Genomic DNA, 23,420 nt, shown 5'->3' on the forward strand with positions numbered 1-23,420 from the left:
GACTGGGAGGGAACCCTCCTGTTTGGCGATTGTTGCGCGGTGTCCGTTCATCCGTTGTCGCAGTGTCTGCATGGTCTCGCCAATGTACCATGCTCTGGGGCATCCTTTCCTGCAACGTATGAGGTAGACAACGTTGGCCGAGTCACAGGAGTATGAACCATGCACCTGGTGGGTGGTGTCCTCTCGTGTGATGGTGGTATCTGTGTCGATGATCTGGCATGTCTTGCAGAGGTTACCGTGGCAGGGTTGTGTGGCGTCGTGGACGCTGTTCTCTTGAAAGCTAGGTAGTTTGCTGCGAACGATGGTCTGTTTGAGGTTGGGTGGCTGTTTAAAGGCGAGTAGTGGAGGTGTGGGGATGGCCATAGCGAGGTGTTTGTCCTCATTGATGACATGTTGAAGGCTGCGGAGAACATGGCGTAGTTTCTCCGCTCCGGGGAAGTACTGGACGACAAAGGGTACTCTGTTGGTTGCGTCCCGTGTTAGTCTCCTGAGGAGGTCTATGCGATTTTTTGCTGTGGCCCGTCGGAACTGTCGATCGATGAGTCGAGCGTCATATCCCGTTCTTACTAGGGCGTCTTTCAGCGTCTGTAGGTGTCCATCGCGTTCCTCCTCGTCTGAGCAGACCCTGTGTATTCGCAGGGCCTGTCCATAGGGGATGGCCTCTTTGACGTGGTTAGGGTGGAAGCTGGAAAAGTGGAGCATCGTGAGGTTGTCCGTGGGCTTGCGGTAGAGTGAGGTGCTGAGGTGCCCGTCTTTGATGGAGATTCGTGTGTCCAAGAAAGAAACTGATTCTGAGGAGTAGTCCATGGTGAGCTTGATGGTGGGATGGAACTTGTTGATGTTATCGTGTAGTCTCTTTAGTGATTCCTTGCCGTGGGTCCATAGAAAGAAAATGTCGTCGATGTATCTGGTGTATAGTGTTGGTTGGAGGTCTTGTGCAGTGAAGAAGTCCTGCTCGAACTTGTGCATGAAAATGTTGGCGTATTGGGGTGCGAATTTGGTCCCCATGGCTGTTCCGTGTGTTTGGGTAAAGAACTGGTTATCGAAGGTGAAGACATTGTGATCCAGGATGAAGCGGATGAGTTGTAGGATGGCTTCCGGAGATTGGCTGTTGTTGGTGTTGAGTATTGATGCTGTCGCAGCGATGCCGTCATCGTGGGGGATACTGGTGTATAGTGCCGAGACGTCCATCGTGGTGAGAAGTGTTCCTGGTTCAACTGGTCCGTGGGTACTGAGATCATGGATCACAATGTCTTCACCTTCGATAACCAGTTCTTTACCCAAACACACGGAACAGCCATGGGGACCAAACATCCTGGATCACAATGTCTTCACCTTCGATAACCAGTTCTTTACCCAAACACACGGAACAGCCATGGGGACCAAATTCGCACCCCAATACGCCAACATTTTCATGCACAAGTTCGAGCAGGACTTCTTCACTGCACAAGACCTCCAACCAACACTATACACCAGATACATCGACGACATTTTCTTTCTATGGACCCACGGCAAGGAATCACTAAAGAGACTACACGATAACATCAACAAGTTCCATCCCACCATCAAGCTCACCATGGACTACTCCTCAGAATCAGTTTCTTTCTTGGACACACGAATCTCCATCAAAGACGGGCACCTCAGCACCTCACTCTACCGCAAGCCCACGGACAACCTCACGATGCTCCACTTTTCCAGCTTCCACCCTAACCACGTCAAAGAGGCCATCCCCTATGGACAGGCCCTGCGAATACACAGGGTCTGCTCAGACGAGGAGGAACGCGATGGACACCTACAGACGCTGAAAGACGCCCTAGTAAGAACGGGATATGACGCTCGACTCATCGATCGACAGTTCCGACGGGCCACAGCAAAAAATCGCATAGACCTCCTCAGGAGACTAACACGGGACGCAACCAACAGAGTACCCTTTGTCGTCCAGTACTTCCCCGGAGCGGAGAAACTACGCCATGTTCTCCGCAGCCTTCAACATGTCATCAATGAGGACAAACACCTCGCTATGGCCATCCCCACACCTCCACTACTCGCCTTTAAACAGCCACCCAACCTCAAACAGACCATCGTTCGCAGCAAATTACCTAGCTTTCAAGAGAACAGCGTCCACGACGCCACACAACCCTGCCACGGTAACCTCTGCAAGACATGCCAGATCATCGACACAGATACCACCATCACACGAGAGGACACCACCCACCAGGTGCATGGTTCATACTCCTGTGACTCGGCCAACGTTGTCTACCTCATACGTTGCAGGAAAGGATGCCCCAGAGCATGGTACATTGGCGAGACCATGCAGACGCTGCGACAACGGATGAACGGACACCGCGCAACAATCGCCAAACAGGAGGGTTCCCTCCCAGTCGGGGAACACTTCAGCAGTCATGGACATTCATCCACCGACCTTCGGGTAAGCGTACTCCAAGGCGGCCTTCGAGACACACGACAACGCAAAATCGTCGAGCAGAAATTGATAGCCAAGTTCCGCACCCATGAGGACGGCCTCAACCGGGATCTTGGGTTCATGTCACGCTACACGTTACCCCACCAGCGAACAAATGTTATCTGTTTTTAATATAATGGGTCATGTGCTGGCTCTCTCTGCCTTCCGGATGTTTCTGCCTCTCTCTGTGTTTTTTTCTCTGTTTTTTTTCCCTGTTTGTTTTTTTGTTGAATGTGTATTCGGGGGTTCTGCAGGTGACACCTCTCTGTCTGAACACGGTGATTGCCTTGGCAACGGGCAGTTGCAGGGGCAGTCTGTAAACACCATGTATTGTTCTATATGTATAAATGCGTAGGCTTCAAGGAGTTCTTGAAACATTTGCCTGAGGAAGGAGAAAATCTCCGAAAGCTTGTGAATTTAAAATAAAATTGCTGGACTATAACTTGGTGTTGTAAAATTGTTTACAATTGTCAACCCCAGTCCATCACCGGCATCTCCACATCATGGCAGTTATATAAGGTATTGGTGAGACCACACCTGGAATACTGCATACAGTTTTGGTCTCCATACTTTCTCTCGAGGCAGTACAAAGAAGGTTCACTCGGTTAATCCCGGGGATGAGGGGGCAGACATATGAGGAGAGGTTAAGTAGATTGGGACTCTACTCATTGGAGTTCAGAAGAATGAGAGGCGATCTTATTGAAACATATAAGATTGTGAAGGGGCTTGATCGGGTGGATGTGGTAAGGATGTTCCCAAGGATGTGTGAAACTAGAACTAGGGGGCATAATCTTAGAATAAGGGGCTGCTCTTTCAAAACTGAGATGAGGAGAAACTTCTTCACTCAGAGGGTAGTAGGTCTGTGCCAGGAAGCTGTGGAAGCTACATCATTAAATAAATTTAAAACAGAAATAGACAGTTTCCTAGAAGTAAAGGGAATTAGGGGTTACGGGGAACGGGCAGGAAATTGGACATGAATTTAGATTTGAGGTTAGGATCAGATCAGCCATGATCTTATTGAATGGCGGAGCAGGCTCAAGGGGCCAATTGGCCTACTCCTGCTCCTATTTCTTATGTTCTTATTTGGGGGAATATATTTTTTTAAATCACATAATCTCCCGTAAAGAACTCAGATAAGTCGCCAATAAACACCAGCTCCAGCAGACATGAGAAGTGATGGCACGTATGATGCAGTGTCTACCGCCCTCCAAACACAGGGCAGAAGCAGGTGAGTTACTTGAAGAAAAGTGTCACAGTGAGCAATGAGGATGATTGTTAATTCTCTTACACTGCTAAAGATGGGTATCCACGGAGTTTACTGATGTCAGACACGTTTGCCTGAACAGTTTCACCAAAGAATATTGTTATATCCAGTAACATATTGAAAATGCAGCACAAGTGAAAGACAATGAGGATATTTAAGAAGTATTAGCACAGGCCGCAAGAGGGAAACAAGCAAAGTTACGGGCGAGAACGATTGATGAGCAACCATCATTCTGCAAAGATAGAATGAATGGAAAATCATGAGGAACATTTCTACAATTTCCCAATATGTGTTTCTGGCGATCATGACTCTCTGCTAGAAGTACATATTCATAAAATTGGCCCTTAAATCTCTGAAAGAGTACTGCACTGAGGCGGCAGCCTAGATAATATGCTCTGGAGTGAGATTTGACTCAAAAGCAAGAGTGCTGCCACTGAGCCAAGGCTGACACCTGATTATGTCTTCTTTCTGAAGTTTTTGCCTGATATATCTACAATTTGCAGTTGTTATGTTGGTCAGTTTTGTTTTTCATCATATTGAGGTAAAGGACCAAGACTAACAGTGCAGGGCATCACTTTGGGGGTGAAGAGAGTAAGAGATAAATTGGGAAATATTGATCGGTTGACAGCGTAAGTTTTGGTTCTTGAAGGTCTGTAGATTGAGGGGAAAGGGAAGAAGCTCTACAGTTATGTGAACTTCTACAAACCTCTTATCTCCACATACTCTACAACTCTCCCAAACTCTCCATTCCTCTTACATCGGGTCTCTTGTGCATTCCCCCCACTCTGCATCCTACCTTTGTCCACCTAGGCCCCACACTCTGGAATTCCCTCCCTAACCCTGCTCTGCCTCCCTCCCCCTTTAAGACCTTCCTTAAAACACTCTTTGGCTCAGCATTTATTTTTTTCACGCACCCGTGTGACAGAGTTGCCAACTGTGGTTGGACGTATTCCTGGAGGTTTCATCACATGACCCTCCATCTCCACCTGCCCCGCCATTTTTTTTCTCCATTCTCAAACATTTTTTATAATTAATAAACAAGAGTGTTCAAAGAAAATGAAAAGAACACACAATTTTTTGAATGTCACTATGATTTTGCTCTTGGATTGCTCGCAGAAGTGTCCAGGAAATTACTCTTTAATTTCTGGAAACTCCAGGACAATCCTGGAGGGTTGGCAGCCTTACTCTGTGAAGTGTCTTGGGACATTTTCTACATCAGAAGTGCTATATAAATGCAAGTTGTTGCAGTTGTTATTGTCCTTGTTGCTGCTATCACTGCTGCCATTTGCCATATGCCAACAGACACAGCATGTTGGCACCCTACTCCGAGGCTTCTGCCAGTGCCATTCTGCCACTGGACCAGTAGCAGATGTATATGAAAGTAGCCTGCACAGTGACTCTGATCAGCCATTTTCCCTCCCCTTTTCACGAGGAAGCCCCTGCTTCTCTTTGAATCAATTCTACTTTAATTTTGAAAAAAGACTTGCATTTATATAGCGCCTTTCATGACCTCAGGATGTCCCAAAGCGCTTTACAACCAATGCGAAGTGTAGTCACTGTTTTAACGTAGGAAAAGCGGCAGCCAATTTGGGCACAGCAAGATCCCACAAACAGCAATATGCTAATAACCAGATAATCATGTTTTTTAGGTGTTGGGTGAGGGATAAATATTGGCCAGGACACCGAGGAGAACTCCCCTGCTCCACTTCGAAATTGTGCCGTGGGATCTTTTACGTCCACCCTGAGAGAACAGACATGGCCTCAGTTTAACATCTCACCCGAAAGACAGCACCTCCGACAGTGCAGCACTCCAGTGCTACTTAATATCCTGCTATTTTAAAAACATTTAAATAAAAAGGTCTTAGTGAGTTAATGCACCATCTGGTGTAGCATTAAACCAGACGGGATAGAAAATCCCAGGTTTGATGTCTGTTCTGTGCTGAGTTCGCTGATCTCAGCTGGGGTGGTGGTAGGTGAGATGGATCTGGGTTTGAACAGAATTGAAGGGAAACTGTTCAACAGCCATGCTCCAGTGTGATGAGCCTCTAACTCTCAGCCAGGAATTTATTTTTTTATTCATTCTCAGGATGCGGGCGTCGCTGACAAGGCCAGCATTTATTGCCCATCCCTAGTTTCCCTTGAGAAGGTGGTGGTGAGCCATCTTCTTGAACCGCTGCAGTCCGTGTGTTGATGGTACTCCCACAATACCGTTAGGTAGGGAGTTCCAGGATTCTGACCCAGCCACAATGAAGCAACAGTGGCGATATATGTCCAAGTTAGGATGGTGTGTGATTTGGAGGGGAACTTGGAGGTGATGTTGTTCCCATGCACCTGCTGCCCATGTCCTTCTAGGTGGTGGAGGTCACTGGTTTGGGAGGTGCTGCCGAAGAAGCCTTGGCGAGTTGCTGAATTGGCGAATGAATGATTAACAGCATTACCTCCAATGCTAGGTACCCTGTACTGGATATGTATGTAATTACATAATATAGCCTTAAAGACTACAGTAGGGATACTGTCTCAGCCTCAGCATGTGCCCCCCAGGTCAAAGGAAGGCAAAACCAGACAAGGGTTCTGCTCTGATTTCTGTCCAGTGGTTCCCTGCTGTAAAATGCACAGAGGAACATCAAGTGAGGGCAGGATCAGGCTCACGTGTGATGGCCTTTACAGTTGATTAGCCTGTCCACACATGTTGTCCAGGATCACACAATGAAGAATGGTCACTTGTTCACTGGAGGGCTGCCAGAGCAATGAAAACAAGTCCTTGGATAGGAACATAGGAATTGCCAGATGAAAAAAGACCAAGGTCCATCTAGTTCGCCTTTTACCATCGTGGTGGTCGCATGATACAAGGATAATGGAGTTGTTGACTAATCATAGCAATCAATCTCTATCAATTAGTCTGCAACAGACTCAGACATGAGATGAGGAAACCTCCAGTGGTGGAGAGCTTTGGGAACCATAGGTCTAAAGTCACCTGCTCCTCCCAAGCATGTTACACTTACCACATACCATTAATTGGATAGCTCTTTCAAAGAGCCGGCACAGGCACGATGGGCCAAATGGACCCTTTCTGTGCTGTATCATTCAATGATTCTATGTCATGTCTCAAATTACTCATGTATCGTATCCCAAAATGTTCTTTTCTGAAAGAAATCTATCTAATTTGCATTTGAATGAACCGATACTAACTGGTTCCACCGTCCGCCTAGGGAGCCTGTTCCATAGATTGACCACTGTTTCCACACATTAGTTTTGAATTAACCCGCCTGCACCCCCCCCCACCCCCCGCCAGCATTTTCAGGGGGTGGGGGAGGCGGGGGATGGTTTGATAGAGAATTGAATATATATTTAATTTCTGTGGAGCAATGTAGATTCTGCGGCAATCAATAATAGCAGCAGGTCATTGACTCTGGATCCATTGGGACACATCAATGTGGGCCAATTCTATATGTGTTTAAACGAAGTATGAGTGAACTGCTGGGAGAATCATACTGACGTAAACCGGACAGCAGAGCTGGGAACTGATGATGAGAGGCACTCTCTACTCACCAGCGATAAAGAGCAATCACAGATGTTACTGCTCTGCTGGTCTCTATCAACACCGCTGGTCTCATGTAGTATTTTTTTTTAAAGAATTTAATCTAAAAAAGAAAGATCCCGCTGTAATCTGAAATGGAATCATTCTGCTAATTTAACTTTCAGTATTTAAGTCATTAGAACTGCTTATCACAGCTCTCCAGACTCCACTTGTGTTGATATCATGATAGCCAGGATTCACAATCGGCACCACATCACATCAAAACCAAAAAATGACAGCTTTTTCCGCAGTTTATGCTTTGGTTCGTAAGTAAACTCCGCAAACAAAAATAGGGGTCTGGGGAGAGAGCAGGAATCTGGTATTGAGATAGAGGATCAGCCATGATCATATTGAATGGCGGAGCAGGCTCGAAGGGCCGAATGGCCTACTCCTGCTCCTATTTTCTGTGTCTGTATTTCTAACTACAATTCCTGGGAATGATGCAACTTTCCACTATCTATAACATTTTGGGATAAAGAAATCTTCTGTTGTTTTACTTGTCCCATTACCACCTTCCTTGCCTTGCACATTCATCCCTTTTGTCATTTAATCAGTCCTGCCCTCCACCCTATCACAGACCTTCCCCTTTATTCTTTCCCTGCCCTCTTTTCCCGTTAGTCTCTGTACTTGCTTAAAAGCTGCTCATCTCCAACATCTCCCAGTTCTGATGAAAGGTCATCGACCTGAAACATTAACTCTGTTTCTCTCTCCGCATACGCTGCCCGACCTGCTGAGTGTTTCCAGCATTTTCTGTTTTTATTTCAGAATTCCAGCATCCGCAGTATTTTGCTTTTGTTTCTTTTTTATTCCACTGTCTATCCTCTCCCTGAAAATATGGTCATTTGCCCTCAATAAACTTATCCAGTGAGGTGTCTGACACACACAGATCAGGCAGGTGATAGGTTCAAACCCTGAGTTAGCGGGGCCAGTGGTAGGGTTGCTACAATCGACCTCAGTGCATCCAGATGTTGGATTGGGTTCTGCAGTGATGCCTCCCCCACCCCCCCTCCCCAGTGATGCTCTCCACATTCGCTATCAAGGGTCGCACAGGAATCATTGCGCCAAAGAGCGAGCAGTGCAATTGTCAGCTGTGGCGCTCACCTCTGAATCAGAAGATTGTAGGTTCAAGCCCCATTCGAGAGGCTTGAGCACATAATCCAGGCTGACACTCCCAGTGCAGTACTGAGGGAGTGCTGCACTGTTGGAGGTGCCGTCTTGTGGACGAGACGTTAAACCGAGGCCTCGGCTGCCCTCTCAGGTGGACATAAAAGATCTCATGGCAGAGCAGGGGCGTTCTCCCCGGTGTCCTGGCTAATATTTATGCCTCAAACAACATCACTAAAAAGTAGATTATCTGGTCATTATCTCATTGCTGTTTGTGGGATCTTGCTGTGCACAAATTGGCAGCCGTGTTTCCTACATTACAACAGTGACTACATTTCAAAAGTACTTCGTTGGCTGTAAAGCGCTTTGGGACGTCCTGAGGTCGTGAAAGGCGCTATATAAATGCAAGTATTTTCCTTCTTTAACCGTGTCTTCGTCAGGAGCCAACACCTTCATCAGCGGAGGGGAGAGGGAGACAGATGGCGAGAAAGAAAGCAAAGATCGGCGAACTTCCTCGGGGATTTCCCCCGCTCTATCTGTCGTAAGCGGGGTTCCCTCCAACGTTATGGCGGTGCAGTGGGGAGACAACCTGTGGACATTCCCAGGGGACAGGTCCGTTATCTGGTAACTGAATATTTTTACTCCTCCACCCCCCTCACCCCCACCCAGATGGGTTTTCTATGCAGCCCCCACCGTCCCACTCTTCCGGGTGTTGGCACTAACTCACAGGTGGTCACATAGACGAGGCTACCGGTGTACCTGGGCAGACATGGGAAAGGGTACGGTGGTGTTGGGGGGAGGGGTTTCGAAAGAGAAATGATTAGAATTGTAAACCAGAGCGCCGATGAAGAACATGTAACTGCAATCTGAAGAGGTGCCAAGGCTGCACACACTCATCATCTGGCCCCCCCCCCCGCTATTGCTTGTCCTTGTCCCTGGAAGAATTTTAATAAAAGCAAATCCCAAACACTCAAAAGAGATTAAGAAGCTGACAGTCTAAAATCCTGCTGCAGCTGTTATGAAGATCCTGAAAGAACAGTCTTGCATTTACTCAGCACCTTATCACATCGCTTCAGAAACATCTCATAGCCCCTCACGTCCAATAAATTACTTTGAAGTGCAGCGACCGTCACTATGTTTTAGGCAGTGGTGGGAGGAAGTTGGTGCACTGCAGGATCCCACAGGGAGCAATGAGATGAATCTGGTGGTGGTATTGGGTAAGGGACTTTGGTTTAAGGCTTTATCCCATTGTGAGCTCTGGCTGCTGGAGCAGGGCTCAAAACCCACAACTTTCCGACCCAGAGGCGGGACCGCTGCCACTTGAACCAAACCAACATCTGCTTCTCTACCGTCCTGCAGCTCAAATTTTGGAGATGAAATCCAAGAGCTCCTCACACCTGGAGTTAGAGGCGAAGATGGAGAGAGGTGATTTGTGGTGGAGATGAAGAGTTTGGCATTGTCCTTAGTCGCCAGTAGGATCCTAGGATAGTGAGAGGATTTGGTTGGGGAGAGGGAGAGCTGATACTACTTGTTTATTAGATCCGCCGCTGGATGAACAGGCAAGACGTGCACTTGCTGCCCTTGAACGTGAGGGTCTTGGAGGGTCACGGCTGAGGCTAGAAGACCGTGAGGGTCTTGGAGGGTCACGGCTGAGGCTAGAAGACCGTGAGGGTCTTGGAGGGTCACGGCTGAGGCTAGAAGACCGTGAGGGACTTGGAGGGTCACGGCTGAGGCTAGAAGACCGTGAGGGACTTGGAGGGTCACGGCTGAGGCTAGAAGACCGTGAGGGACTTGGAGGGTCACGGCTGAGGCTAGAAGACCGTGAGGGTCTTGGAGGGTCACGGCTGAGGCTAGAAGACCGTGAGGGACTTGGAGGGTCACGGCTGAGGCTAGAAGACCGTGAGGGACTTGGAGGGTCACGGCTGAGGCTAGAAGACCGTGAGGGTCTTGGAGGGTCACGGCTGAGGCTAGAAGACCGTGAGGGTCTTGGAGGGTCACGGCTGAGGCTAGAAGACCGTGAGGGACTTGGAGGGTCACGGCTGAGGCTAGAAGACCGTGAGGGTCTTGGCAGGAACAAGGACTTTGAAAGTTGGAGCCAGGGAGCTGTTGAGCAGGTGAACACACACGGCGATGTTGTGATAGGTGAGGGACCAGACGAGGAGTTGGACGTTAGAGAAGGTGCTAGTGAGGGAGCTGGGGTGACAGTTTTATTTCCCATGGGGTGGAGGGTGAGGCTAAAGGAATTGGATGCAGGCAGAGAGATGTGGATGGTGAGGAAGACAAGGAGGTGATCAGAAATGGCCTCGCCAGTGATCGAGAGCTCACTCTGGTAGCAATGTGAGTTCTTCAATGCTACTCCACTTAAATTTATCGTTGAAGATAAGAGCAGAGTGTGTAGCAGGGTGTGTAGATCCAGCCAGCTGCAGTAAATTAACTCATATTTTCTTCGGGATACGATGCAGAGATGCTGCTGTGGATCTTTACAGGTCTGTTATTAGATGTATAAATACTGCCATCCAGTGGACAAGATAAGACAGGCAGCCTAATTGCCAACAGAAACTCACCCAACAAGGTCAAGGCTGCATTCAATCTGCCTTTCACCATGGAACAGCCTGGAATCGGCTCACGTCCAGACTTGATTCAGCTGCCAGTGATAAAGTGCACAGAGCTGTCACAAGTTGTTGTTCTCACTGACAGACCTGGGTGAAGGGCCAAGGCCCATCGAGTGCGGGACACAGTCCAGGTTGAAAGGAGCAGGAGAGAAGATGAGGTGAGGCAGGAATGAGTGGCTTGTGACACCAACCTTTAGGTTTAAAAGCCTGACGATTGTTGGAGGGAGGAAAGATGGAGGAAGGAAAGATGGAGGGAAGTAAGAATCCTGACACTGGAATATTTGCTCAATTGTTTGATTTACTACCTGAATATTTGACTTACTGATGGCGGGGACAAGTGTAAGGACATGAGGCTCAGACTCAGCACAAGGTCAATAAGGCATGATGGATAAGGGAGTGTATATGGGTGTTGTCCATATGGACTTCCAGGAGGTATTTGATAAAGTTCTGTACAAGAGATTATGAGGGCACATGGAATTGGAGGTAACCGTGTGACGTGGGTTGGTAATTGGTTGGGGGGTGGGTAGGAGACAGAGAGTGGGGATGGAGGGTTCATTCTCTGATTGGCAGGATGTGACGAGTGTCGTTCCCCAGGGATCGGTACTGGGGCCTCAGCTTTTCACCATATATGTTAATGACGTGGATGAAGGAATGGAGAGTTGTATATCCCAGTTTGCAGATGGCACGATGTTTGGAGGCACAGTAAGTTGTGTAGATGGAAGGAGGAAGTTACAAAGGGACATAGACAGACTAAGTGAGCGGGCAAAATAATGGCAGATTGAGTTCAATGTGAGGTCATCCAATTTATCTTTCTCAGATCCAAAGTGGAAAATTTTCTTAATGGTGAGAGATACGAGGAGCTCTGGAGGAGCAATGGGATTTAGGTATCCGTGTACACAAATTACTAAAAACTAGTGCACAGGTCCAAAAATTAATCAGAAAAGGCTACTGGAATGTTGGCCTTTCTCTTATGAGGGGGTTGAAATTTAAAAGTGAGGAAGTGATGCTTCAGTTGTACAGAGCCTTGGTCAGACCCCCTCTGAACTACTGTGTTCAGTTTTGGGCACTGAACTTCAGGAAAGATATACTGGCCTTGGGGGGCGTACAATGCAGATTCACCAGAATGATACCAGGGCTTAAAAGGTTAAACTTGGTTTGTAATCCCTTGAGTTTAGAAGGTTGAGAGGTGATCTATTTGAGGTGTTTAAAATGATAAAGCGATTCGATAGGGTAGATACAGAGAAACTATTCCCTCTAGTGAGGGAATCCAGAACAAGGGGTCTTTTCTTAAATTTAAAGACAGACCATCTAGGAGGGAAATCAGGAAGCACTTCTTCACACAAAGGGTAGTGAAAATCTGGAACTCGCCCCCCCTCCCCCCCCCGCCCCAAAAGGCTGTGGTTACTGGGGGCCAATTGAAATTTTCAAGACGGAGATCGATAGATTCTTTTGGGGTAAGGGTATAAAGGGATATGAATCGAAGACAGGAGTTACCATACAAATCAGCCATGATCTAATTGAAAGGCAGAACAGGCACGAGGGGCAGAACGGCCGACTCCTGTTCCTAAGTGGTGTCACCCGCGGGGACTCGCTATGGTTGGGCACTTGCCAAGTTTCTTAACTGTATAAACTTCTGTTGGACGAACACTCGGTTTGTTTATACCTTTAAAGAGCACCTCGAGTACTTTTTGTTCCAATGCTGTGTTAAAAGACACCTTTAATCCTCTGGCTGCGCAGAGCACTGCAATTTCACAGATTGTTAAATGGTTTTAAGATGAGAATTCACTGCGTACTGTAATCTGTTACTTTACCTTGAAGTAATTGAAATAGCATGTAATTACATCTTGTAACAGCTATTAGAACTATTGCGAGAGATGAACTTGCACTGCAAGAAAGGGAAGTGATTATAATGATGATAATGATAAGGAGGTAGGAGTCATTCAAGGGGAGGCAGACTGATACACACACTGACAGAGACTGGCACCTTGTCAACTTCCCCATCTTCCTTTAGCCTGATTCAGAGCAAACTCAATGGACAACACATTCCCATATCAGACAAAGTCCTCTGGTGAAAAATAACATTAGTGTGCAGCAGCCCTGGGAATCGTTCTCCTTCATCTCACCTCCAACTCTCTTTCGTCGTGGGGGGGGGGCAAGTTTTACTGATTTGTAAACAAGGCTGGTTCTATCTCCTACAACTAGGCCAGGTTGACCTCAATAGTCGACCGTTCCACCCTCCCCCCATCGTCTCTATTTCTGCGCATTGCTTTCGTGCCACTGTTCTCTCATGATTCCGTTCATACCAGTCTCTTGTTTGCCGTGGCTCAGTTGGTACCACTCTTACCGTTGAGTCAGAAGACAGTGCGTTCAAGTCCCACTTCAGAGACTTGAGTGCAAAATCTAGGCTGGCACCCCAGTGCAGTACTGAGGGAGTGCTGCACTGTTGAAGATGCCGTCTTTCAGATGAGAGGTTAAACCCAGGCCCTGTCTGCCCTCGCAGGTGGATCTAAAAGATCCCATGGCACTATTTCGAAGAAGAGCAGGGGAGTTCTCCCTGGTGTCCTGGCCAATATTTATCCCTCAACCAACATCACTAAAACAGATTATCAGGTCATTTATCACATTGCTGTTGGTGGGATCTTGCTGTGCGCAAATTGGCTGCCCCGTTTCCTACATTACAACAGTGACTACACTTCAAAAGTACTTTATTGGCTGTAAAGTGCTTCGGGACATCCTGAGGTCGTGAAAGGCGCTATATAAATTCAAGTTCTTTCTTTTCCTACATAGGCAGTACGCCTCCTGCAATGTCTCCTCTTTCCGGCCCCACAAGGAAACCTGCAGCATGCCTCATGATGCCATCCTTGATCTCATCCTGTTCTTCTTTTATTTCCATAGAAAGATAGCAGTTTGTCCCCCCCCCCCCACCTCAGTTTTTTCCCCCCATCTAAACCTGCTATATTTCCTCATAGTGATGCAGTTACTCACCCCACTTGCGATTATCCGCATGCCCCTCATCTCTGTCCTCACTGACTTACATTGGTTTCTGTGTCCACAATGCCTCAAATTTAAAATTCTCATCCTTGCCCCCTCCCAATCTCTAATCTCTAATCTCTTACAGCCGTTCAATCCTCTGTGAACGCTGCGTTCCTCCAACTCTGGCCACTTGTGCATCCCCCACCTCCTTTCGCCCCACCATTGACGGCCGTGCCTTCAGCCATCTAGGGCCCAAGCTCAGGAATTCCCTTTTGATTGGTGAAGGTGCCAGGCTGGTTAGAGAGAGCACACAGGGCAATGTGTGTGCAGTCAATGGCACCTTGCACCATGTGGAAACTTGTCATGCAGCTGAAACCCAGTGCCCTCTCGCCCTGCATTGCTCTGTCAATAGGGAAGGAGATGTGTTTCTCCTAGTGTAGACACCTGTTGGAGCCTGAAGGGAGCCCGTGGCATAAAGGTTGAGGGGCACGGTGACCTTGACAGCCACAGTCAATGCTGTCTATGCCCTGGTTTGTGGTAGCGAGTTCTTACCACTCTCTGGGTAAAGAACCTTCTCCTGAATTCTCTATTGGAGTTACTAGCGACTATTTTATATTTATGACCTCTAGTTTTGGACTCCACCACAAGTACCAATTTCGTGGGCAGTGCACTTCCAGTCAGGTGTGTGGGCATGCTTCCTGCTCACCATATTGGGGACTTAGTCAGCTGCTCAACACCTGAGAAATGGGCCCAGTTTCTAGGCCACTGAGCCCAGTAGTTTCGCCCAGGCTAAATGTTGCACCCTTACTAGTTGCCTGGGCCGAGATCGGCTAACTCAGCAGAAACTGAGGACCAAACCTGAAGTCTTCTTGACCTTTTATGGCTCAGCTACCGAGCGGAACAGCCCACTGAATCTGGTTCACTGAGCTCGGTGCAGAGTCTGTCCAAAGTTGACATTTACAATTTTAAAAAACGTTTTCACTTTAAGATGGCAGGTGGCTTTGATTTGCTCTGTTGGTGCATCGGACTTGGGATTCTTGTGCGTGCTATTTCATAGTAATTGTTAACTTGTTCAAAAGAAACAGGTTGACGCCCGTTAAATAACACACAAAGGAATCTCCTGCAGAGGAATTTCTACCCTCTGGCCACTTGCAAATCACCGCAGAGCAGCTGTTTTCCCCACAGGTGGCACTGCTCAACCTGTGTATGACTGACCACACTCGGTATTGCCACCAGCAAGCACTTAGTGGCACTCCACCTTACTAAGCAGCAGAGTCTGATTTAGAGTGTTTTTTTCTGCTGTGTTCATCGTGTTTCATCAGTTCCATAACCATGTGCGTTACAAGACAGAAACCTTCTAGCAGAGGAGAGTTGTACAGCCCAGTAGCACATGGTGGTGCTTATATCCATCAAAGGAGTCTGCATCAGCACACACATCACAGATACAGCATTTTTATCATATCTTGCATTTATAATCACACCTTTCATGACCTCGCGACGTAGCAAAGCGCTTTACGTTCAATGAAGTACATTTGAAGTGTAGTCGCTGTTGTAACGTAGGAAACGCAGTAGCCAATTTGCGCACAGCAAGATCCCGCAAACAGTAGTGTGAATGATCAGAATCTGTTTTTTTAGGTGTTTGTTGAGGGATAAATAGCGGTCAGGACACGCGAGAGAACTCCCCTGCCCATCTTCGAAATATTGCCATAAGATCTTTTATGTCCAACCAAGAGGGCAGACGAGGCCTTGGTTTAACGTCTCATCCAAAAGACAGCACCTCCAATAGTGCAGCACTCCCTCAGTACTACACTGGGAGTGTCAGCCTAGATTTTATACTCAAGTTTCTGGAGTGAGACTTGAACCCACAAACTTCTGACTCAGAGGCGAGAATGCTACCACTGAGCCTATTATAGATATTACACATTACATACACGCACCATTATGGCACACATGAACACCTTATATATCACACATGTGACATAAGTATCACATGCACAGTACATCTCTCACACTTATCCTCCCACCTTTAAAGATTTGTGTATCTGAGCCCCTGATTCTCTGCCCCTCTACTCATCTTATAGTTTTACCATTTAGACGGTCCATCTCTCCTTATTCTCTCCCCCATCTACCCAAGTGCAGGATCATTTATTTATACATTGAGAACATCGATGATCCCAACACTGAACTCTGGGGGACACCACTGTTTACATCCATCCATGATGTGGAGATGCCGGTGATGGATTGGGGTTGACAAATTTCTTACATTTGTCAATCCCAGTCCATCAGCGGCATCTCCACATCATGGCTACTATCGACACCACAAACTGCCGGCTCACAGTGGAGAGGATATCCAAAAAGATTCCTTACATTTTACATCCATCCAGAGTGAAAAACCTCCTTTAACCACTACTCTCTTTTCTTTCCTTTAACCAACTACCTCTCCATACTGCCACACTCCCTTGTGTGTAAACCATATATATCACACACGTTTATCATACATATCACAGAGATACAGCACATATGTTGCACCACAAATATGCCATATTTCATACACCACGTATCACTTGGGGTGTATATAGTACATACACACAATATACATCACACACATGTACACATCTGTATCACACACAATATATCCCAGATATATGTACACACCATACAGCACACATGGATATTACACATGCACATACCATATCACAATATATATATCAGACACCTGCATACCCTATATCACACAACATGCACACAATATACATCAGACACACTATCACTCAAACCACAAGTCACACAAGCACATAATCTTTTATCATACACACTATATATGTGTATATCACACTCAAACAGCATACATCACACCACATATCAGACATACATGTACACGTGCTATATATCACAAATACACCATACATAATCATACACATACTACATCACATACAGCTAGAATTGTACAACCCAGGAGGCTATTTGGCCCATCTGTCTGTGTCAGCTCTCAAAGAACTATTCACTTAGTCCCATTCTTCTGCCCTTTTAGAATTTTAATTTTCAAGTATTTATCCAGTTGCCTTTAAAAGGGATTATACATTCTGTTTCCGCTATAGTTTCATCTAGGACATTCCATGTGCCAAGAACACTCAGTGTAAAAAACAATTTCCCCTAACCTCTCCTTTTGTTCATTTACTGATGAACTTAAATTTACTCTCTAGTTACTGACTCACTGGAAACAGTTTTTCCCACTTTACTTGATCAAAACCGTTCCTAATTTTGAACATCTTTATCAAATCTCCTTTATTCTAATGGAAAAAGCCCCAGTTTCGCTAGTCTCTCCTGATAACTACAACCTCTCATCCCTGGGATCTTCTTAGAGAGTCTCTTCTACACCCACACCATGGCCTTGCGATCCTTCCTATGCGTGGTGCCCAAAACTGGATACAATGTTCTAGTTGCGGCCTAACCAATGATTTGTGTGGGATTAATATTATCTCTTTGCTATTGTACTCTCTATCACTAGTTATAAACACCTGGGACCCCATATACTTTTTCCAACTTGTTCTCCCATCTTTAAAGATTTGTGTATCTGAACCCCTAATTGTCTCTGCTCCTCTACTCATCTTACAGTTTTACCATTTAGACTGCACATCTCTCATTATTTCTCCCATATACCCAAATGCAGGATCATTTATACATTGAGAACATCAATGGTCCCAACACTGAACCCTGGGGGACACCACTGTTTACATCCATCTAATGTGACAAACATCCTTGAACCACTACTCTCGATTTTCTGTCCTTTAACAAACTACTTATCCATACTGCCACACTCCCTTTTAATTTGTTAATTTTCTAAACAAGCCTCCTATATGGCACCTTATCAAATTCCTTTTCAAAAATCGATATCCACACTATCCGCTGAATTTCCTTTAATCCACCATGTGTATCGCACACCATGTATCACATGTACACACCATGTTACACACTATATATCACACACACCATATACATTACACAAGCCCACCCTCTATCGTACACACTATGGCTCCAGAAAATCAACCACCGGTGACCTCTGCCTCTGACCCCCACCAAAGTAATCTACAAAGCCATTGGCAGATGCTGCTGCCACTAGGGGTGCGTCTAGGGTACAGCTTAGGTTCCTTGTCCTGCCGGGGGTTTGAGGGGTGGAAATGAGGTGCTGTCAGAGCTCCCTCCGCCAGAACCTTCGTGGTAGGTAACCGCACTAAGCAGCTTGCCTCCTCTTCATTCCTGGCTTGGACTCCCAACCACTGGGTCCATCAAGGCTTATGGAAAGGTAAAAAAAAAATCAGTCAGCCCAGCCAATCTCGCCATTTTTCCCATCCCCTGCTAAAGTTGCGCCCTTTGATTTTACCAGGCGTACCCGCACTGGGTCCGTGTCAGGGCCGAGGTGATGGGAACTCCCGCCATAGGGTGTCATCGCCCTTCCCCCACCTCCCCCCCACACCGTTCACATTCGATGGCCATGATTGGTTGAAGGTTGTGCACCCAACAGATAATTCGATGCTTGGCAGTTCCCGTATCCGGGTGCTGGCCCAGTGTCCGGCTCTTCCAGTGCACACCAGGTATATGACACAAGGGTTGTGGATTTTCAGGAGCGTGTATATATCACGCACACCTCAGAGCACACACATATCACACACCTTATATCCCATATACATCCAAACACAATACACACCTTATAGAGCACGTATATATAATCGCACACACCTTATACAGCATGCACATATGTACAAAAACACAATGCACACGCTGTATAGAGCACAACTATATATAAATATATTAAACTGCACACATTACATAAACCTTATAGAGCATACATACATATCATGCACACCGTGCTAAATCGGATAGATTCAGAACAGATCTAGCAGCTCAAAACTGGGCATCCATGAGGCGCTGTGGGCCATCAGCAGCAGCAGAATTGTATTCCAGCGCAATCTGTAACCTCATGGCCCGGCATATTCCTCACTCTACCATTACCAACAAGCCAGGGGATCAACCCTGGTTCAATGAGGAGTGTAGAAGAGCATGCCAGGAGCAGCACCAGGCGTACCTAAAAATGAGGTGCCAACCTGGTGAAGCTACAACTCAGGACTACATGCATGCTAAACAGCGGAAGCAACATGCTATAGACAGAGCTAAGCGATTCCACAACCAACGGATCAGATCAAAGCTCTGCAGTCCTGCCACATCCAGTCGTGAATGGGGGTGGACAATTAAACAACTAACGGGAGGAGGAGGCTCTGCAAACATCCCCATTCTCAATGATGGCGGAGTCCAGCACGTGAGTGCAAAAGACAAGGCTGAAGCGTTTGCAACCATCTTCAGCCAGAAGTGCCGAGTGGATAATCCATCTCAGCCTCCTCCCGATATCCCCACCATCACGGAAGCCAGTCTTCGGCCAATTCGATTCACTCCACGTGATATCAAGAAACGGCTGAGTGCACTGGATACAGCAAAGGCTATGGGCCCCGACAACATCCCAGCTGTAGTGCTGAAGACTTGTGCTCCAGAACTAGCTGCGCCTCTAGCCAAGCTGTTCCAGCACAGCTACAACACTGGCATCCACCCGACAATGTGGAAAATTGCCCAGGTATGTCCTTTCCACAAAAAGCAGGACAAATCCAATCCGGCCAATTACCGCCCCATCAGTCTACTCTCAATCATCAGCAAAGTGATGGAAGGTGTCGTCGACAGTGCTATCAAGCGGCACTTACTCACCAATAACCTGCTCACCGATGCTCAGTTTGGGTTCCGCCAGGACCACTCGGCTCCAGACCTCATTACAGCCTTGGTCCAACCATGGACAAAAGAGCTGAATTCCAGAGGTGAGGTGAGAGTGACTGCCCTTGACATCAAGGCAGCATTTGACCGAGTGTGGCACCAAGGAGCCCTAGTAAAATTGAAGTCAATGGGAATCAGGGGGAAAACTCTCCAGTGGCTGGAGTCATACCTAGCACAAAGGAAGATGGTAGTGGTTGTTGGAGGCAAATCATCTCAGCCCCAGGGCATTGCTGCAGGAGTTCCTCAGGGCAGTGTCCTAGGCCCAACCATCTTCAGCTGCTTCATCAATGACCTTCCCTCCATCATAAGGTCAGAAATGGGGATGTTCGCTGATGACTGCACAGTGTTCAGTTCCATTCGCAACCCCTCAGATAATGAAGCAGTCCGAGCCTGCATGCAGCAAGACCTGGACAACATCCAGGCTTGGGCTGATAAGTGGCAAGTAACATTCGCGCCAGATAAGTGCCAGGCAATGACAATCTCCAACAAGAGAGAGTCTAACCACCTCCCCTTGACATTCAACGGCATTACCATCGCCGAATCCCCCACCATCAACATCCTGGGGGTCACCATTGACCAGAAACTTAACTGGACCAGCCATATAAATACTGTGGCTACGAGAGCAGGTCAGAGGCTGGGTATTCTGCGGCGAGTGACTCACCTCCTGACTCCCTAAAGCCTTTCCACCATCTACAAGGCACAAGTCAGGAGTGTGATGGAATACTCTCCACTTGCCTGGATGAGTGCAGCTCCAACAACACTCAAGAAGCTCGACACCATCCAAGATAAAGCAGCCCGCTTGATTGGCACCCCATCCACCACCCTAAACATTCACTCCCTTCATCACCGGCGCACTGTGGCTGCAGTGTGCACCATCCACAGGATGCACTGCAGCAACTCGCCAAGGCTTCTTCGACAGCACCTCCCAAACCCGCGACCTCTACCACCTAGAAGGACAAGGGCAGCAGGCCCATGGGAACAACACCACCTGCACGTTCCCCTCCAAGTCACACACGATCCCGACTTGGAAATATATCGCCGTTCCTTCATTGTCGCTGGGTCAAAATCCTGGAACTCCCTTCCTAACAGCACTGTGGGAGAACCGTCACCACACGGACTGCAGCGGTTCAAGAAGGCGGCTCACCACCACCTTCTCGAGGTCAATTAGGGATGGGCAATAAATGCCGGCCTTGCCAGCGATGCCCACATCCCGTGAACGGATTTTAAAAAAAACCACAGTGCACACATATATAATCACACTATAAACATGCCTTAATCTGCATGCACTCATATCTCATTCACACCTTATAGATCACACAGATGTATTTTGCATGTGTGCGTGCTCTTTTGATGATACAGACTTTTATTGTTTTTAATTAAATAAAGATGCCGCCATCACCTAACTCCTACTCGATTGGACCAGATTGTTGAGTTGACAGCTGGTAATGAAAGCTACAGGCATATACAATGAATGTGGGCAGTGCAAAAATACAATTTGCAGGTCAGTGGAGGTACAAAAATATAAAGAAATTTTACGTGTAGATTCCGCCAGAAAGCTGTTTCTTCAGCAGAGGGCAATATGTGGCTTTGTAAATCTAGAATAATTCAGACAATACCCCTCCACTCACCAGAATAATTCAACACATAGTATCTGTGTGACTGGGCAGTAAGTGTTCTGGTGCCACGCTATAAAGGCGCCGTGGGACGGCGAGACGCGAATCCCCGCGCCGGGACACGGCGAGACGCGAATCCCCGCGCCGGGACGATATGGCCTTTATTTGGTCTTGGGATGTGGCTGACACTGCCAAGGCCGCATTTATTGACCATCCCTAGTTGCCGAGGGCAGTAAGAGTCAACCATATAGTGTGGGGACCAGCCACATAAATGCTGTGGCCACAAGAGCAGGTCAGAGGCTGGGTATTCTGCAGCGAGTGACTCACCTCCTGACTCCCCAAAGCCTTTCCACCATCTACAAGGCACAAGTCAGGAGTGTGATGCAATACTCTCCACTTGCCTGGATGAGTGCAGCTCCAACAACACTCAAGAGGCTCGACACCATCCAAGACAAAGCAGCCCGCTTGATTGGCACCCCATCCACCACCCTAAACATTCACTCCCTTCACCACCGGCGCACAGTGGCTGCAGTGTGTACCATGCACAGGATGCACTGCAGCAACTCGCCAAGGCTTCTTCAACAGCACCTCCCAAACCCGCGACCTCTACCACCTAGAAGGACAAGGGCAGCAGGCACATGGGAACAACACCACCTGCACGTTCCCCTCCAAGTCACACACCATCCCGACTTGGAAATATATCGCCGTTCCTTCATCATCGCTGGGTCAAAATCCTGGAACTCCCTTCCTAACAGCACTGTGGGAGAACCTTCACCGCACGGACTGCAGCGGTTCAAGAAGGCGGCTCACCACCACCTTCTCAAGGGCAATTAGGGATGGGCGATAAATGCGACGCCCACATCCCATGAACGAATAAAAAAAAGTCACATATAGGTCAGGTGGGATGGCAGATTCCCTTCCCGGAAGGGCAGTGAATCATTCGGGTTTTTACAACAATTCGGTGATTCTCTGTCAGTTTTTGATTCCAGCCCATAAATGACCAGTTTTTATTAAATTTATTATCTATGGTTCACACCACATCATGTGGGTAGCCACCAAACCTTGAAGAGGATCTCCTGTTTATTAAGTTACAAACTCCGTACTTGAGTGAACACAGGAGGTACAGGTATGAAACATGCTTCAGATTTTTGTTTTGTTCTGGTATGAGAGAAAATAAAGAAAGCATTATAAGAACATAAGAGATAGGAGCAGGAGGAGGCCATTTGGCCCTTCGAGCCTGCTCCGCCATTCAATGAGATCATGGCTGATCTGATTCTGGTCTCAACTCCACTTTCCTACCTGTTCCCCATATCCTTTGACTACCTTGCTGATCAAAAATTTGTCTAACTCAGCCTTGAATATATTCAATGACTCAGCCTCCTTTGAGGCAAAGAATTCCAGCGGTTCACAACCCTCAGAAGAAATTTCTCCTCGTTTCCATCTTAAATGGGCGACCCCTTATTCTGAGACTATGCCCCCTAGCTCTAGATTCCCCTGTGAGGGGAAACATCCTCTCAGCATTTACCCTGTCTGCACCAGGCCCATTGCCTGTGGAGACGACCCATGCCCTGGCCTGTAAGCAGCGAATGAGAGGTACACCAGAGCAGCCCGCAGCAACACCCTCTCTGATCTCTTCCCCCCCCCCCCCCACAATGAGCATGTTAAGCTTTCGCCCGCAACATTGCTGACAGCAAGTTCTAGCTTCTAGTGCAAGTGGCATAATGAAACACCAGATTCAAACCAGACCAGCCTGATGGAAGGAAAGACTCTGTCCCTCTGCCAACTGTGAGGTTCCTAAACGAATAGAGAGGCCATCTTGACTGGTACCTTGCAGGTATAAATCCTCAACACGTAACTGAATATAGTTCAGAAATATTTCAGTGTCACTTAAGAGCAAGGCCATGAGGAAATGGAGAGGTGTCAGAAATTCAGTGAAAATACACCAGATCTTATTTGTGACAATTCAGCAGTTCAAACACACCTTGAGTTCTTTGGGATTTTG

The sequence above is a fragment of the Heptranchias perlo genome, chromosome 10, assembly GCF_035084215.1.
Source record: "Heptranchias perlo isolate sHepPer1 chromosome 10, sHepPer1.hap1, whole genome shotgun sequence".
Lineage (NCBI taxonomy): Eukaryota > Metazoa > Chordata > Chondrichthyes > Hexanchiformes > Hexanchidae > Heptranchias > Heptranchias perlo.